Raw genomic sequence first — 20038 nt, 5'->3', positions numbered from 1 at the left:
TAGATCGGCTTCGTTCGTAAGGGGCGAACTTACGAGAGCGTGCTCAAAAGTAATGCCTCTGAATGGTTTACGGGAAAATTCTAAAAGTTTTAAAAATAGAATTAACTTTATTAACGTTATACATTTATATTCTTCACGTCTACAAATTTATTTCTCAACGTAGTCGCCCAGGCGACGAACACATTTCTCCCAAGGACAGACCATTTTATTGACACCGGCACTGTAGAATGTTTGACTTTGTTTACGGTTCCACAACCTCACCTCCGCTAGCGCTACTTCTTCACTATCAAAGTAAAGTCCTTGACAGTGTTCTTTACGTTTTTTAAACAGACGAATATCGGATGGGGCCAAGTCGGAATGTATGGAGGATAATCGATGACAGTGAAACCAAGATGTCGGGTTGTACCACATGTTGCAGCAGTCGTGTGTGGCCTTACTTTGTCATGCTGAAGGGGAGAGTGCCTCATGTGTGGACAAACTCTTCGGATGCGAAACTCGATTATATCGCGGTGTTCCTCACCCAATGATATAGTTACACTGTGCTCCACCAGGTTACATGCTGCAACTCGGGGCTCTCTACCTACAGAGGGTTGCAACTCGCGTCAGGAATGCGGGGAAGTTGGTTCAAATGGTTCAAATGGCTCTGAGCACTATGCGACTCAACTTCTGAGGTCATCAGTCGCCTAGAACTTAGAACTAATTAAACCTAACTAACCTAAGGACATCACACACATCCATGCCCGAGGCAGGATTCGAACCTGCGACCGTAGCGGTCACGCGGTTCCAGACTGAAGCGCCTTTAACCGCACGGCCACACCGGCCGGCGCGGGGAAGTTGACCGAGTAATATGTACGACATGTAATACCTTAACCGATATTGATTAGAGCATAAAAAATTCAGAGGCATTACCTTTCAGCACGCTCTCGTACACTGATCAGCCAGAACAACGTAGCCACCTACGTAATAGCCGGTGTGTCCACTTTTTCCACGGATAACAAAGGCGACGCGTCGTGGTATGGAAGCAATGAGGCCTTGGTAGGTCACTGGAGAGAGTTGCCAGTGATGTAGCAGTGACGTAGCCAGCTACAGTTCACACGTAAAAAGAGACGAGCAGAGGAGCAATACTGCTTCGAATGTCATTTAGTTTTTGAGCAGAATGAAATAATACATTGTAATTCTCCAACAATATGCTCTTCAGACGTCTAGACGAAAACATGTTATAAAAAAAAATGGTTCAAATGGCTCTGAGCACTATGGGACTTAACATCTATGGTCATCAGTCCCCTAGAACTAGGTTTAGAAGTACTTAAACCTAACTAACCTAAGGGCATCACACAACACCCAGTCATAACATGTTATCGTTTTTTATCCAACGTACTATTCTAATTTAAAAACAAGAATGAGAAAGATCCTGACTTAACCACAGGGTAATTTTTCTGCATAAGCTGTGTGTAACGGAAGAGACTATTGAAGGATTTCACCGTACAGTTAAATATTGAAGCCACTGAAGGTATTACTTACAGTCAGTCGTCTGGCAATCTCTTAGCTCTTCCCTTATCCGAATCCGAGAAACACATTTCAGTTCTGGAAACCTCACCTACAACGTTGATAACGAGTCTATCAACAACAGAATCCATCAATCCAACCAGGCGCACCATATTCTCTTCTTATTTTATGATGGTTCAAATGGCTCTGAGCACTATGGGACTTAACTGCTGTAGTCATCAGTCCCCTAGAACTTAGAACTACTTAAACCTAACTAACCTAAGGATATCACACAGATCCATGCCCTAGGCAGGGTTCGAACCTGCGACCGTAGCGGTCGCGCGGTTCCAGACTGTAGCGCCACACCGGCCGGCTGTATTTTATGACTAGCCGTTCTATATCCCGCAATCGTTCGGCAGTGACGTGTGAAAAAGCTGCGTTCGTCAGTTCCAGCACATATGGCAGCTTAATAATCTTGTTACTTCTAGGGCCAAATCCCGCAGCTTGGCTCCAGATCAATTCTGTTGGGTTCATATGGTAATGGTATAGTAGGAAATGTAAAAATGCAGCATTTGCATGATGTGCTCGATGCTGTGAAAATGATTGTTTTTCATGTTTTTACGGTACTTACCTATATCTGTGGTATAAAACGATGGACATAGTCCAATAAAAGAGGATTTGGTTCTTCATTTTTGCCTTGCAAAATTAAATTGTTTTGTTTTCTTAATTTAAACAACTTTTACGAACAGTCTTTCGTAAAACATCGATAATTAAGAATTTATATTTGAAATGGAAACAGGAATTTCGCTTCCAATATGTAATTAGGAACAAGAAGACGTGTATTATTCATAAAAAACGATGATGAGTTTTATAGTTACGAGATGTAGGGATTTCGAATTGAACGAGAAAATAAATGATACTGGTGAGATTTGAACCAAGCTCCGTAAATTTATGGAAATCATTAAGAACAGCCTATTTCTCGGAACTGTGTTTCAAGCGCGTGTTTCACTACGGAACAGAGAGCAGCGTGACAACCAGAGCACAACGCTGGAGAGGCTGTAGCTTTACACGACTTTTGAAATAAAAACTACGTAGCTAAAGCGTAATTAAGAAAAAACGTTGATGGCTGTTAATGCATTTGAATATCTTAAAGTTTCATTTAATGTAACTGAGGAATAATATATCTAATACATAAGTAGGACCTACTTCCAAGAGCGAAACATCACCAGGGTACGTGTGCTACGACTTCTGACCAATCAGAGCATTTGTGTTGCTTACATCTGGTTTATTCTTGTGATGGACGGATTATAGTGGTCAGTCGTCGCGAGGTGACGCTGCTATCGACTGGACGAATTTGCACCGATGGTAGGTCGGTGGTCATAATGCTCTGACTGATCAGTGTATATCGCACAGCATCGTTAAGCTCGAAGGAAATTGAACCTGATGCCGGAAATGGTAGTGTGACGGTAAGGAGCGTGCCTGGAAGCCAATAGGTCGCGGAATCGACTGCCTGTTCAGACGCGAAAATGTTTAAACCACCTCTAATCCATTCTGAATATGTCAACTATGTGTGGAGTGGCCAGGAATGACATGTAGGCCGGATTCCACGTCGAATGGTAGGTATCCGGTACCTGCTTAGATAATTGGGTTTGTTTAGGTGCCGCAAGTCTCTGAACTGACGTCGAATTGGACTTACATCCTGTCACTGAGTCACAAACAATTTTTGTTACGGTGTGCGATTTTTGTGAAAGATGTCGCACAGCACCAGCAGTGAATACAATAACTGGAGACATCTTTCCAAAATTGTGGAACGAATTTGAATGTTTACTTACGTCTGGTGAAGGGCTCATTGAACGTTCCTGATGTAAAATGGTAACTTTGATACTAAAAGTAATTGCGAGACGTTCGCGAAGGCCGTATGTGCATACTTGTATAATCAATACAATTGTAAAATCGGACCGTTCTCTTGAAAACAAAATTGTTGCAGTACAGTGTAAATTTAATATCCACCCCGAGTTTCTACCTTCATTCATGCGGAATGTGCACCCTTGTGAAATCTGATAAAACTTTTTGAAACAATCCCCACAGAGTTAGTAAATGGCCCATTTCACTCCCACGTATAAATACGATTTTAGTAGCAGTGACTGAAAAGGTATCTGACAGATGAACACGTATGTCGCATAATCCTTTACATTTTCACTCAGTTACTGCCAAAAGTTTGAAATTCCGCAAAACTGGTACACCTGCCTTCTTTTGTAGTCGTCAGACGTAGCGTTATATACCATCTGCTGATGAGTAATTTTCCCCGTCCGTAATTTGCTGACAGTGATATTAGTGATTTACGTCAAATACGGATAGCGGTAATGGGTAATGCCGACGTCAATCAAACGAGGTTATCCTCAAACAAATTGAGTCCATTTGTGCTGAAATGTAACAAATATGAGCGTCACATTTATCGATCACAACAATGAAAAATGCTACACATTTTTAATATAGTCGGAATGAAAATGTAGTCACGTGTTGTTATTTTATAGGATGTGATTTAGCCTCCACCATAACGAAGTTTCTTCTCTTGACAGGAATACATACTATATCTCTTTCTTTTATTTATCGAACTAGAATTTTAGTGAATGCTTAAGTCTTGCACATTGTGTGTTGTAATCTTTAATCCAACGATTATGTTGACGCAGTTTTCCACTTTAGTATATGCTGTGCAAGGCTTGTAATGTCTGCGTAACTAGAGAAACCTACATTACTTGAACCCAGTTGCTGAGCCAAGCCTTTCTCTTCCACTACAACTTTTACCCACCATATTTCTGTCCAACAGCAAACTGACGATGCCTTGATGCCTACACGCCCGGGTTCCCGGGTTCGATTCCCGGCGGGGTCAGGGATTTTCTCTGCCTCGTGATGGCTGGGTGTTGTGTGATGTCCTTAGGTTAGTTAGGTTTAAGTAGTTCTAAGTTCTAGGTGACTGATGACCATAGATGTTAAGTCCCATAGTGCTCAGAGCCATTTGAACCTTGATGCCTACCAACCAATCCCTTCTTTTTGCAAAGTCATGCCGCGGAAATATTTCTGCTCTACTCCATCCAGTATATCTTCATTAGTTATCCAATCTACTTACGTATCCTCAGCATTCATATGCAGCACAACATTTCAAAAAATGTCTTTTCTTAGCTGTGCAGCTCTTCATCCACATTTCACTTCACATTCCTGACTAGTACTTCAGAAAATGCTTTCTAACACCGAAGTTACTATTCGACGTCAACAAATTTCTATATTACAGAAAGCTTTTCTTGCTGTTTTCAATCTGTATTTTATAACGTCATTAGTTCTGCTTTCATCTTCTATTTTGCCACCCAAATAGTAAAATTCGCACATAATTTTTTATAGTCTCATTTCCTAATCTGACTCCTTCAGCGTCATCTGTCTGAACTTAATTACTCTGCGTCACCGTTACCTTTTTTTATTGATGGTTGTCTTACTATTCCTGTGCGAGACAATATCCATTCTCCTCAGCTGATCCTCCATGTCTTCGCAGTTTCTGGCAGAATTACGATGTCACTGGTCCACGTTATTTCTTTTTAAATTTCTTCCCTGTTACATTATGCATATACATAATATGATGAAATAGGGCACAAGTTGTGAAAGTTATAAAGTAATATACTGTTGTAAGGGCCGTATAATAAAAAGGGGTAAAGAACCGCAAAATGGACAGCTCAGCTGTTAATAGCCATTGGATAAGTCACCACAATTCATCTCTGTATATGAAAATACTTTTTCACTTATGGAGAGTATTTGATATTTTATGTCCTCGTATTTATACAGGAATGTGTATTTATATCATGGTGGTCATTTTTTGGAGACTACATGTGTCAGAAAGCGGTGTAACTGTGTTGTAATGGACTACGAGACTTAGGCATTTATCTATACACCTGAGGACACTCGACATTAACAACGAAGCTCAGTAGATAGCTAAACAACCGAAGGGAGTGTTAGAATAGAGACAGACCACCAGTGGGACCTTCCAGCCTTCTGTCACTTTCATAAGCACCACATAAACTTTTGTAACCGCTTATTATTAAACTGGTGTTCCGAGGATTTATTGTCACACATTTCAATGTGTCGTAAAAGCCTAGATTTACTTCATAAGGAGGTCAAGTGGATACCACAATACATAAAACATTAGTTCATTGTACTATAACTCTTCGACATAGAATATCTAATTTACATACATTGCATGTCCACTCGAATGACAATATATACACTGCTGAAACAAAATTAGTACACCCTTTTGGATGTTTCCAATTCACTAAAGATTTGTCATAACAATGCAAATGGAGTACATGAAATGATTACATTTACAGATCAACAGCACAAGCGTTTTCAGGTACCTGTTATCGAGCCATGCTGAAACACCCATATTAGTAAATTATGGAGCCTCTACAAGTGGCAATGCAAGCACTGCCCCAGGCATCCCGTCGATCGTACAGATGGAGAATGCTCTTCTGCGAAACGTTGTGTTGATCTTCTCAACCTGTTCACGAAGTGCAGTAAGAGTTGTTGGTTGACGAGCCGCACCTGTCACTTTTCATCCCATCATATCCAGCACGTACTCGCCTGGAGACAAATCTGGAGATTCTGCTGGCCAGCGAAGTTGCTGCACATGTTGCATAGCACACTGAGTTTTACGAGAAGTGTGTGGGTGGGCGGTATCCTGGTGGTACAACACTATCTACCGGTTCTAGGCGCTACAGTCTGGAACCGCACGACCAGTACGGTCGCAGGTTCGAATCCTGCCTCGGACATGGATGTGTGTGATGTCTAGGGGACTCATGACCGCAGATAGTGCTTGGTTCAAATGGCTCTGTGCACTATGGGAATTAACATCTGAGGTCGTCAGTCCCTTAGAACTTAGAACTACTTAAATCTAACTAACCTAAGGACAAAACACGTATCCATGCCCGAGGCAGGATTCGAACGTGTGACCGTAGCGGTCGCGCGGTTCCAGACTGAAGCGCCTAGAACCGGTAGATAGTGCTCAGAGCCACCTACTGTCCCCCAGATGGTATATGTCGTCATCGGATCAAAATCGATGTCGTGTTTCCAGATGTATTAATTTTTTCCCGGCAGTGTATTTATCACCGTTGCAGAGTACAGGAAAGACTACTTAAATTTGATTCATACAGAAGAACACCCACATACCAAGGAACATTTACTTTAAACTTTGGTACACAGTTCAGACTAATAGTATTAGCACTGCTAGATCTGAACTGTGCTGATGCTGCTCTCTTAGTCGACCATCTCATAGTGGCGCGAGCGGCCCTGTACTCTAAGTAGACATCCAGCAGCGGGTGTCATCGCCGATGTCGTTGCTGCGTCTGATAACGATAGTATTTAGCTTCTGATGCCTTCGTGAAGTACCAACTGTAACCTCAGGCTTCACTCTCCGGACGACACCTCGAAGATGACTATTGTCAAAGAAAAATCTCCAAACGATTGCGTGTTTTCAGAAGTTGTTCGAGATCAAACACAACAGCTCATCCAGCAGGCTTGCCTAGCATCTGCATTTATGTTCAGACGTGCATTTCACGGAGTGTTTTTATGTTTTTGCCCGAATCTGTAATTTTGCAGTGAGGAAACAGTCATATCGCACTGTTTGCTAGAAGTTCCTTGGGAATTATGTATCCACCAAAGTGACAAGCCTTTTACACCTCGAGAACAATGATACCTGTCCTCAGGCAATTGTGGTTCTCATATTAGTCAGATTCCAAACACGGTGGCATGTAAGAGTGGTAGCGGCGAAGAGATTTCGAGCTTGTGGCCAGTTCATGCTACTAGGCAGGCTGGTTACACAACAAAAACTGACTCGAGTCTCCTAAGAGATACGTGTATATCCACCTACAGAAATAAACCCATAGTTTAATGATGTAGTTCAAATACAATAAGCTTACTGCTTCCCCAAATATAACTGGTTGTACCTAACTTTGTCAATTGTCCTGTTACCTTTTTTTTTAATTTCATCTCTTGGTTTGGTGGCACACAAGTTCTGTACACAGGTGGTCCACTGGCTATAGACTTCCATGACTAACAATCAGACTATGCAATAAACTATATGATTGTGTCAGTCTTTAAACAAGCTGAAGACAAAATATTGTTGGAAGCATAGAGCATGTTACTTCCGCGGCAGTCAATGTTTAGCACTTCGGAGATTGTAAGGATACTACAATTATCATAGAATATAAACAAAGACAGGGCTACATTCACTTAGTCGGTACACTGAAGAAAATAACGGACAAAATTTAGATGAGTTTGGAAATGGTTGCTTAGAGATCACTGTTTTCTAAACGAACGCAGAGAATGTTGACCATTTCTCACGATTTCAGTGCAGACTTTTTACCAGGATTAAAATATAACGGGTGAGTGAGACGTCTAGCGGTAGAGGGAACTATCTCACAAAAATTTAAAAAAAATGAGTTTTGGGAAGTGTTAACCGCTCACTCCATCTGTGGACAAGTGTCAAAATCTCTGGTAGTTGTACATTCCTGCTGCCGTCTACAGTTATTTACACAACACCGCTCATTTGAGTTGGTCAGACCCTGTGACACGTGGGGTTTCCAATGCAGCATGAGATCGGTCTTATGTTCCAGGACTCCCTCTCAGTCCCCGGCGGGGACAGCATGAACGCGCTACTGCTGTACCGGCGTTGACCACCGCTTGTGATCGCTTCCACGGCCGCTCGCTGCTCATTCCGTGAGGAAGGACCGCTGCTTCTTCAACAGTAAGTCATTACTGCTTCCACTAGCTAACAACCTCACCTCTTGAACAATAATAAAACATAGAGATAGCATTTTCGACACATAAAAGCATTTAATCTAATACACAGAAATTTCCATATATATGGGAAACATTCTGTCCATATTTTGAACGAACAGAACGAAAAGTAAGACAAAAAGCTATTGAAATTTTCATTAATATTCCTGTAGACTTAGAGAAAGCTTTTGACAACGTTAACTGGAATACTCTCTTTCAAATTCTGAAGGTGGCAGGGGTAAAATACAAGGAGCGAAAGGCTATTTACAATTTGTACAGAAACCAGATGGCAGTTATAAGAGTCGAGGGGCATGAAACGGAAACAGTGGTTGGGAAAGGAGTGAGACAGAGTTGTAGCCTCTCCCCGATGTTATTCAATCTGTATATTGAGCAAGCAGTAAAGGAAACAAAAGAAAAATTCGGAGTAGGTATTAAAATTCATGGAGAAGAAATAAAAACTTTGAGGTTCGCCGATGACATTGTAATTCTGTCAGAGACAGCAAAGGACTTGGAAGAGCAGTTGAACGGAATGGACAGTGTCTTGAAAGGAGGATATAAGATGAACATCAACAAAAGCAAAACGAGGATAATGGAATGTAGTCAAATTAAATCGGGTGATGCTGAGGGGATTAGATTAGGAAATGAGACACTTAAAGTAGTAAAGGAGTTTTGCTATTTAGGGAGCAAAATAACTGATGATGGTCGAAGTAGAGAGGATATAAAATGTAGACTGGCAATGGCAAGGAAATCGTTTCTGAAGAAGAGAAATTTGTTAACATCGAGTATAGATTTAAGCGTCAGGAAGTCGTTTCTGAAAGTATTTGTATGGAGTGTAGCCATGTATGGAAGTGAAACATGGACGATAAACAGTTTGGACAAGAAGAGAATAGAAGCTTTTGAAATGTGGTGCTACAGAATAATGCTGAAGATAAGGTGGGTAGATCACGTAACTAATGAGGAGGTATTGAATAGGATTGGGGAGAAGAGAAGTTTGTGGCACAACTTGACTAGAAGAAGGGATCGGTTGGTAGGACATGTTTTGAGGCATCAACGGATCACAAATTTAGCATTGGAGGGCAGCGTGGAGGGTAAAAATTGTAGAGGGAGACCAAGAGATCAATACACTAAGCAGATTCAGAAGGATGTAGGTTGCAGTAGGTACTGGGAGATGAAGAAGCTTGCACAGGATAGAGTAGCATGGAGAGCTGCATCAAACCAGTCTCAGGACTGATGACCACAACAACAACAATTCCTGCAAGCCTCTAGTCATTAAGAACAATTCTATGTTTTACATATTTCAATAATACAGACTAAGGAAATGAGAAACTAATTTATATAACCTATGTTATCAACAACTCACTCATATTCCTTATATGTACGAGTAAACCACAGTGCTCTTGTCAATTGCGCAACATTAAAATTTATATTCTGATAATCACGGTCATGTAATTAGATAATTACATGAATGTTATCAGCATATGTATTTTATAATTGCTAAAAATCCACTATGTATAAGTCTAGTAAAATTATGATACGTGATAATACGGCGTATTAACTCGTGCGAAATATATTGCAAGTGTATTTGGTCCTCCGTAACATAGACAAAATATAAAAATAAGAAATTCACTTAATTGGGCAGCTTATATGTATTAGTACTACATTAAAAACTAAGTTCAGATCACAGTGCTATAAAATTAAAAGCTGATGTCCTTCGTTTCACATACGAAATCAACTGGGTATGGCATCGGGCCAGCTATGCGTTTCACACAGTCCGACTGAATTACGAATAAATAATATACTCACAGAAAGAGCGCAAAAACGATTGATAACCGTGGAGTCTCCCACACAGTTCATAACACAGTTTTTGGCATTATTTATATGAAACCATTCCGATTTTTTTGTCTTTTTTTTGGGAAGTATCTCACCCTGGCACATCGCAGCAACGCACATACCTTGAACCTGGTTTTTTTATTGACAGAATTTCACATTTGGCGTTAAAATCTGATTATATTCCTCTCCAACTAATCTTAAAAACACCAACTGTTGTGTGATTGATTATTAAGCTGCTGCAACGAGTATAACAACGTTGTTCCAGGATCCAGGTGGAATACTGTTCACCACATACATCACCCGGACACTAACGGCTTCTCATATTTAACAACAGATTTCTTGTTTATCTTTTGGACCTTGAGACAGGCAAAGTATATGCCTGATGCTGTTCTGCAACAAACGTGAAACGCTGAGGGAGCTTATGAGTCAAACATTATATGTTGCTGGGCCCTCTGACGTTGCGTCGGTTGATGTAGAAACTTCACGATATCTCGATGGAACCCTTGGTCGTCATATTGATGCTACGACACCGATATTGATGGGGAGCGAAATGTACGGAATGTCTCACAGGTGGCAAAAAATGAGGAGATGGATTTTTATGTAAATTGTGTAGCAAAAAGTGAAAATGTTTTCAAATTACTACAGCAAAGGCGAATGGTTGGAAGTCTTCCACTAGCTTTCAATAAACACAACATTTGCAATCTCCTTAATTTAGTGAACTTTACATTTGTGTATGCGTATATGTATATGTGTGTGTTGGTGGGTGAGTGTGTGTGTGTGTGTGTGTGTGTGTGTGTGTGTGCATGTGTGCTTTGTAGTTGTTCGTTTTGTTGTTGTAGTCTGCAGTAGAACGAATGGTATGGTGCAGTTCTCCGTGCTACTCTATTATGTGTAAGCTTCTTCATTTCCCAGTAACTGCTGAAAATCCAATTCCTTCTTTTAATCAAGTTGTGCCACAAATTTCTTGTCTTCCCAGATCTATTCAGTACCTCTTCATGAGTTACATGATATACCTACCTAATCCTCAGTATTCTTCTGTAGCAACACGTTTCAAAAGCTTCTATTCTGTCCTGGTTTGAGCTGCTTACCGTCCATGTTTCACTTCCGTAGAAGTACCTTCAGTAGAGACTTCATAAAACTTGAATCTATATTTCTCTTCGTTAGAAAGGCATTTCTTGCTCTTGCCAGTCTGCATTTTATATCCTCTCTACATCGACCATCATCAGTTATTTTACTATCAAACCAGCGAAACTCATCGACTACTTTTAATGTCCATTGTCATCATTTTGATTTTATTGACGTTTGTCGTGTGTCCTTTCAACATAATCTCGATTCCTTTCTAGTGCTCTTCGAAGTCTTTTGTTGTCTCTAACAGAATTACAGCGTTGTCGGCAAACGTCAAACTTCTAAATTCTTCACCCTGATCTTCAATTCCTACTCCAAATTTTTCTCTGGTTTAGTTTCCTGCTTGCTCAATGTATAGACTGAGTAACACTGAGGAAGGGGAACAAACCTGTCTCACTACCCTCTCAACTACGGCTTCCCATTCATGCTCCTCGAGTCCTGTAACTGACACCTGGTTTCTACACAAGTTCTAAACAGCCTTTCGCTCCCTGTGTTTTACCTTTGCTACCTTCAGAATCTAAATGAGAATATTTCAGTCAACATTGCTGAAATATATCTCTAAGCCTACAAACGCTATAAATGGTCGTATGTCTTTCCTTAACCTATTTTCTAAGATAAGTCATAGGGTCAGTATTTCCTAGGATGTTGCTACATTTCCCCGAAATCCAAACTGATCTTCCCTAAAATCGTTTTATACCAGTTTCTCCATTCCTCTTTAGAGCTTTAATTCGACCAGTCACATCGGTATTTTGTATATCGTAGTGTCCTAGCTAAAATATCTGCAATTTAGCCGCGTACTCATCTCTGTACGTTCCATAAACTGTAAATCAACCTTATGTTAAGCATCTGACTAGACTTTGAGTTGTACAATCAGTTACTCATCTTCTTATTAATAGTATTACAGGCTGAGTAAAAAACATGGGTTCGGGGAGAGACTTTCTTGTGGCCTTTGTAGCCGAAAAATTGTTTCGGTAGCAGAACAGAGTACAGTGTATGACCATTTACAAAAATGTTTATTGAGCTGTATAGTGCACGTCATCAGTATTCTTACTCAAAGAAAAGAACAAGCTGTTTCATTTAAACGAATATAGAAGACAAATGAGTAACCCAAAAACTAGCGATAAATATTAGGTAAATACGTCCGGTAGAGTGAACCAAGTGACTAAGCTATGAAATTATGAACTGCTACAGTTATACGTAAAATGTTTGTCAAAGTCTACGACAGCGATATTTTTTTCGTGTCTGTACGTTGCTGCTGTACTGAAACGGGCGAAGAAGCAGTAATACGGGTGAGTATAGAGTTCCAGGACTCGGTATTCACAGAAACCTAAAATATTAGTAAGATTAATTATATATGTGTATTTATTTACATGTGTGTATTCTCATGCTAAATGCATAATTTGTGCAAGACTAGGAGCAACGTCAAAGCGTCTGTACGGGAACACTTTTCGTAAATTAATTAAAACTAAAAAAAATCATCATACACTGAGGAGACAAAACTGAGTGGACACCTCATAATGCCGGCCGGTGTGGCCGAGCGGTTCTAGGCGCTACAGTCTGGAACCGCGCGACCGCTACGGTCGCAGGTTAGAATCCTGCCTCGGGCATGGATGTGTGTGATGTCCTTAGGTTAGTTAGGTTTAAGTAGTTCTAAGTCCTAGGCGACTGATGACCTCAGAAGTTAAGTCCCATAGTGCTCGGAGCCATTTGACCAAACACCTCATAGTATCGTGTCGGACCTCCTTTTCTCGCTGTAGTGCAGAAACTCGACGTGGCATGAGCTCAACAAATTGTTGGAAGTCCCCAGCAGAAATATTGTGACATGCTGCTTCTACAACCCTCCGTAATTCCGAAAATGTGTGGCCCGGTGACATGGCGCATTGTCATCCATGTTGGCATGTTCCAAGTGGGCATGTTCTTCCGAAATGGAATACTCTATGCATCTAGCTCCAGCTGCCATTCAAAGTATGTTAATTGCCGTGGTGCGTCCATTATCATGTCAGAGACCTTACCACATGAATCACCTCAGTATCAAATGACAACTGTGCCAAAGCACTGTCCATTCATTCCTTTTGTACGCCATATTGCTAATGTTGTTGTTGTTGTGGTCTTCAGTCCTGAGACTGGTTTGATGCAGCTCTCCATGCTACTCTATCCTGTGCAAGCTTCTTCATCTCCCAGTACCTACTGCAACCTACATCCTTCTGAATCTGCTTAGTGTATTCATCTCTTGGTCTCCCTCTACGATTTTTACCCTCCACGCTGCCCTCCAATGCTAAATTTGTGATCCCTTGATGCCTCAAAACATGTCCTACCAACCGATCCCTTCTTCTAGTCAAGTTGTGCCACAAACTTCTCTTCTCCCCAATCCTATTCAATACCTCCTCATTAGTTACGTGATCTACCCATCTTATCTTCAGCATTCTTCTGTAGCACCACATTTCGAAAGCTTCTATTCTCTTCTTGTCCAAACTAGTTATCGTCCATGTCTCACTTCCATACATGGCTACACTCCATACAAATACTTTCAGAAACGACTTCCTGACACCTAAATCTATACTCGATGTTAACAAATTTCTCTTCTTCAGAAACGCTTTCCTTGCCATTGCCAGTCTACATTTTATATCCTCTCTACTTCGACCATCATCGGTTATTTTACTCCCTAAATAGCAAAATTCCTTTACTACTTTAAGTGTCTCATTTCCTAATCTAATTCCCTCAGCATCACCCGACTTAATTCGACCACATTCCATTATCCTTGTTTTGCTTTTGTTGATGTTCATCTTATATCCTCCTTTCAAGACACTGTCCATTCCGTTCAACTGCTCTTCCAAGTCCTTTGCTGTCAATATTACCGCCATATTTGTACCTGTGCATACCGCTACTCCATGACTTTTGTCATCTCACAGTAAGCGGTGAAAGCTCTCCAACAGAACGTGAATTCTCTCATTTTTAACACATCTCAAGCAGTTGTAGTTTTTCCTGTTAGGATTATAACAATCCTAATAGGAAAAACTGTTTGCACCCCAGAAAAGGAAATCAAACTTCCTTCCGGCAAGTACAGTATAATACCAAATTTTTCGTAAACATCAGTAATACTCATATCTGTTTTATCAACATTAACATCCGTGAAATCAGCTCAGAAGGAAAGTAACTAGCAGCTTATTTCAAGTTCATTTACGTCAGAACTCGCGTCGTGCGTTCGCTCCTATTCAGTTGACATCATACCATTCCATATTTTACGTCAGTCTACCGACTAAATTTTGATTGTTGTACAAAACAACAAATCCTTTAAGCTCGAAAGATTTCTCTTCGTACATCAGTGTCACATTTACAGGTAAGGTACTCATACTGTCATTATATACTTGTTTCTCCATTTTGAACACATTATGGACACGTTGAATAACGCTTCACAGAGTTTGGTATATGCATAGTACAGTAACAGCGATACATTTCTCACTTGACAGACTGTTGCACTTGTTTTTCACCTTGACTACGAGTATAACTGAGGTGAAAGAGTTTTAGAAATTACGTCTTCGATCTGTTGGGTAAAGAGAATTTAATAGTGGAGAAATTCATAGTTGACCGGAACATATTATATTTAGAGTTTCAAACATTTTAATTTTAGTTATTATGATTGTGTCATGAGCTTTTATGGACCAAAGGATTGAGAGCAGATAGAAGCTGAAACTAATATATCCAGCACGATCAACTGCCACCGCGCAGAGTTTGAGGGCTGTGAATGTTTTCCACTGAGACGGCATGCGAGTACTCAAACAACAGTGTGTCTGTGCGCCTAGCCATACGCAACACGCGACATAGATTTATGTTGCGGGTCGACTATCAGTTCCTACAACCAGTGCCGATCATACGCAAGTCGTCCTCGATTTCACTATGGTTTTCTGGCTCTGGACCTCCGTTTAAACAGCCGTCTAATAAATGAAAAGCCCTGAGGTTAAACAAGATATATATTTATCATGAACGCAATACAGGGTAAAACTCCCTTGGTGTTCACACGAATCTTACACTTGACGATTACTCTCAGCTAAGAACGCTATCGCGCTCTGTCGTATTTTGCAGCTCTACTACTGATTACTACTAATTTGATTGTGTTCGATATTCTAATACACTTTTTACAAGGTAAACGGAGCACACTTTGCGACTTCAAATTCGTCCAGTCTCTTGCGGTGAAATGGCAGCAGTACATAACAAGTATTGGTTGTGAGAAATTCTTATTCCAGCGCTTCCTCATTTGCAAACAGAACTAAGAAAGCAAACCAACCATTGGCGGTATGTGATAAAGAAATACATGTCGGAAGGCGTTTTCCTGTTCTCCATTCTCGGTAGGCGGGGGACCTGTTCGTACTGAAGGTGATACCGATAGCTGAACTACGTCACAACGATGTAGGAAGAGACAGATAGCTACTTACCAGCGCTACTTCACAATGAGATGTGTCGCATGTTACGGTGACGTGTCGTGTGCCGATACTGGAACATCCTTCAACAACTTACAGAATGCGTTCCTCCCGCTCAAGAGAGACAGAATGTTCATATGCACATTCACGTGCTTACCATTCCTCCACACAACAGCCACAAAAATGGTTCAAATGGCTTTGAGCACTGTGGAACTTAACATCTGAGGTCATCAGTCCCCTAGAACTAACCTAAGGACATCACACACATCCATGCCCGAGGCAGGATTCGAACCTGCGACCGTAGCTGCAGCGCGGTTCCGGACAGAAGCGCCTAGAACCGCTCGGCCACAGCGGCCGGCCCTTTTTGTTCAAGAGGATTTATACCGCTCACAGGAAAAGCGGAAAAACATCGTCTGAACACTCGTAATGAGTTAGAACGTTGACGAAAGTAACTATACACTCCTGGAAATGGAAAAAAGAACACATTGACACCGGTGTGTCAGACCCACCATACTTGCTCCGGACACTGCGAGAGGGCTGTACAAGCAATGATCACACGCACGGCACAGCGGACACACCAGGAACTGCGGTGTTGGCCGTCGAATGGCGCTAGCTGCGCAGCATTTCTGCACCGCCGCCGTCAGTGTCAGCCAGTTTGCCGTGGCATACGGAGCTCCATCGCAGTCTTTAACACTGGTAGCATGCCGCGACAGCGTGGACGTGAACCGTATGTGCAGTTGACGGACTTTGAGCGAGGGCGTATAGTGGGCATGCGGGAGGCCGGGTGGACGTACCGCCGAATTGCTCAACACGTGGGGCGTGAGGTCTCCACAGTACATCGATGTTGTCACCAGTGGTCGGCGGAAGGTGCACGTGCCCGTCGACCTGGGACCGGACCGCAGCGACGCACGGATGCACGCCAAGACCGTAGGATCCTACGCAGTGCCGTAGGGGACCGCACCGCCACTTCCCAGCAAATTAGGGACACTGTTGCTCCTGGGGTATCGGCGAGGACCACTCGCAACCGTCTCCATGAAGCTGGGCTACGGTCCCGCACACCGTTAGGCCGTCTTCCGCTCACGCCCCAACATCGTGCAGCCCGCCTCCAGTGGTGTCGCGACAGGCGTGAATGGAGGGACGAATGGAGACGTGTCGTCTTCAGCGATGAGAGTCGCTTCTGCCTTGGTGCCAGTGATGGTCGTATGCGTGTTTGGCGCCGTGCAGGTGAGCGCCACAATCAGGACTGCATACGACCGAGGCACACAGGGCCAACACCCGGCGTCATGGTGTGGGGAGCGATCTCCTACACTGGCCGTACACCACTGGTGATCGTCGAGGGGACACTGAATAGTGCACGGTACATCCAAACCGTCATCGAACCCATCGTTCTACCATTCCTAGACCGGCAAGGGAACTTGCTGTTCCAACAGGACAATGCACGTCCGCATGTATCCCGTGCCACCCAACGTGCTCTAGAAGGTGTAAGTCAACTACCCTGGCCAGCAAGATCTCCGGATCTGTCCCCCATTGAGCATGTTTGGGACTAGATGAAGCGTCGTCTCACGCGGTCTGCACGTCCAGCACGAACGCTGGTCCAACTGAGGCGTCAGGTGGAAATGGCATGGCAAGCCGTTCCACAGGACTACATCCAGCATCTCTACGATCGTCTCCATGGGAGAATGGCAGCCTGCATTGCTGCGAAAGGTGGATATACACTGTACTAGTGCCGACATTGTGCATGCTCTGTTGCCTGTGTCTATGTGCCTGTGGTTCTGTCAGTGTGATCATGTGATGTATCTGACCCCAGGAATGTGTCAATAAAGTTTCCCCTTCCTGGGACAATGAATTCACGGTGTTCTTATTTCAATTTCCAGGAGTGTATTAAATTTCAGCCTCCAGTTGCGTAAGCAATGAAACTTTACCTTGGTTTGGGCTATAATAATGTAGCCTTCTTCAGAAATGTAACAATATAAATTAAATTAAAACATGCCACATATTGGCCTTGTCAATTTTTATATTGTGACATTTCTGAATAAGGCTACATTATTGTAGCCGAAACCTATGTAAAATTTCTTTGCTTTTGCAACTGGAGGCTGAAATTTAATATAATTACATTTTGCAGTTGCTGATTCTGCTGCACCATGCCAAAAGTATTCAAAGTTGATGAAAGTGTGTGCCAAGCGATCGTGAGGGTGGTCATTGAAGAGAATTAAGACGAAAAATAAGAGGAGGATATCTGCAACACTCTCTGCGTAACTGATGTCTCCCTCGCTAATTTTGTCAGCACAAAACTGTCACGGAGGCAGCTCCACAAGCAGGGAATTACAGGGACAGTTGGAATCCCAAAACCACTCGTCGTTGACACAACGTGGTGCCGAATCCATAAAACCAGGACTACAGAGCAATGGAACAATGTCATTTGCTTGGAAGAGTCTTGTTACACACTGTTTCCAGTTCCTCGCCTAGTTCAAGTCCCAAGAGGCTCCAAGGTGATTTTGGCAGTGATATCATGGCACTCCACGGGTCCGATGATCACTATGCATGTTCACATTAGTGCCACGGATTATCTGACCAGTACGAGATTTTCACTCTGAATCGGAGTGTGTGCTGATATGTAACTTCCTGACAGATTAAAACTGTGTGCCGGACCGAGACTCGAACTCGGGACCTTTGCCTTTCGCGGGGAAGTGGTAGAGCACTTGCCCGCGAAAGGCAAAGGTCTCGAGTTCGAGTCTCGGTACGGCATACAGTTTTAATATGTCAGGAAGTTTGATTATCTGACCAGTTTCTCTGATCACGTCCATCCCGGTGTGTAATTTGTTGCCGGATGGTTATGCTGTGTTGAAAGACGCCAGGGCCCCTGTCCACGCAAACTTTATCGTCCAGGACTGATTTTGTGAGCTCGAGATTAAATTGTCACTTCTCTCCCAGCCACCACGGGCACCGATACAGTGCCATTGAACCTCAGTGGTCTACTTTAGAAAGACAGTTGCGTGATTGCTATCCCCATCCATCATTGTTGCCTGAAATTGCCACTGTTTCGCAACATTCGTGAAATAAGATCCCCTTAACAACCATACACGACCTGTGATTTATGCTCTTATTGCCAACAGTCTTATCAGTGAAGCATGAACATTTACCCCATCGTATTTTGTCATGTGGCTCTTTGAAAACGTCTGCACGGTTATAGCCGAAATATACGAAGACAACGGAAGCGCTCTCGAAAAACAATGGAATAGCCTATTACTGTTTTGCTACGTCCACTGTCTCTGTGGTACTTTTTGAGTACAAACGTCATGCAGTACTACGGTGCCACGTGGGTCCTCTATACCAGTACACGAGGCGCCTATGTGATTTTATAAGCATTCACTCTGTTGCCTCCGCACTACAATCTTGCGCTAAATGGAGATGGCTCTACAAGCGTCCGTGCCTCATTTCTCTACAGTATTGTATTGTGAGTTGTTAATGGGCACTGGCAGAATACCGCAACAATAGCCTCTGATCAGTGTTGATTCTTGCCGAATCTGCCACTTGTTAAACAGCTTTCGAGAGATTGCCTCGTATTTTTTTCTGTTTCTGCAGCATGCTCCAATTACCATTCACGGGTTCCGCTTAACTTTATACTCTCATTAGAACTAGCATTATGTGCGTAGCCACAATAATGTTTTTAGTGGTACACGTCAGTGAGGCAGAGTTGGTTTCTTTTGTAGCTTTCTATGAAAACGATTACACTCAACTATAGCGATAGTTGATTCTGCAACGAAATGTACTTGATCTGTTTTGTAGCTTTCTTTGAGAAAGATGACAATTAATTATAACGATAGCTAATTATGTAACAAAATGTAGTTGATTATGTAACAACATGAATTTTATTTTTTTTCACAATATTTTAATGAATAGGAATAGTAAAATTTTATCTGTTACAAAATAAAGTATAAAGTAAATTGTAATATAGGAACAAATGTTAACTTAAGTCTGTTAATAATTACTACGATTGATTTAGAAACAGATATAAATTAGAATAAGGTTATTTATTTATGCAGCCGCTCTGCATCTTTATCGAAATCAAAAACAAAAAACAAAAACAAAAATGCTACACTGTAACATAAAATCCATTACGAGTAATGTCACGGCTCAAGTAATAATATGATTAATGCTTTTGTACTGATCGGCATATAATATTTTCTCTTGTTCTTTATTCCTGGTGACAACGGCCTTACCGCAGTGGTAACACCGGTTCCCGTCAGATCACCGAAGTTAAACGCTGTCTGGGCTGGACTAGCACTTGGATGGGTGACCATCTGGTCTGCCGATCGCTGTTGGCAAGCGATGTGCAGTCAGCCCTTGTGAGTCAAACTGAGGAGCTA

The 20038-nt window shown here is 42.1% G+C and overlaps 1 long non-coding RNA gene and 1 pseudogene across 1 annotated transcript in view; both read left to right on the top strand.

Moving 5' to 3' along the window:
* The window catches only part of LOC126203354 (uncharacterized), a 920708-nt gene that overhangs the window by 388433 nt on the left and 512237 nt on the right, over nt 1–20038 (top strand). Inside the window, exon 2 of the long non-coding RNA XR_007540259.1 lies at nt 8139–8269. This is a non-coding gene — a long non-coding RNA (uncharacterized LOC126203354). The remainder of the gene's footprint in view (nt 1–8138; nt 8270–20038) is intronic.
* Nucleotides 19878–19996, top strand: LOC126204839 (5S ribosomal RNA; annotated as a pseudogene).

Source organism: Schistocerca nitens, chromosome 9 (assembly GCF_023898315.1).
Source record: "Schistocerca nitens isolate TAMUIC-IGC-003100 chromosome 9, iqSchNite1.1, whole genome shotgun sequence".
NCBI lineage: Eukaryota > Metazoa > Arthropoda > Insecta > Orthoptera > Acrididae > Schistocerca > Schistocerca nitens.
The sequence above is the reverse complement of the archived record's forward strand: the minus strand, read 5'-3'. Positions and strand labels throughout refer to the sequence as shown.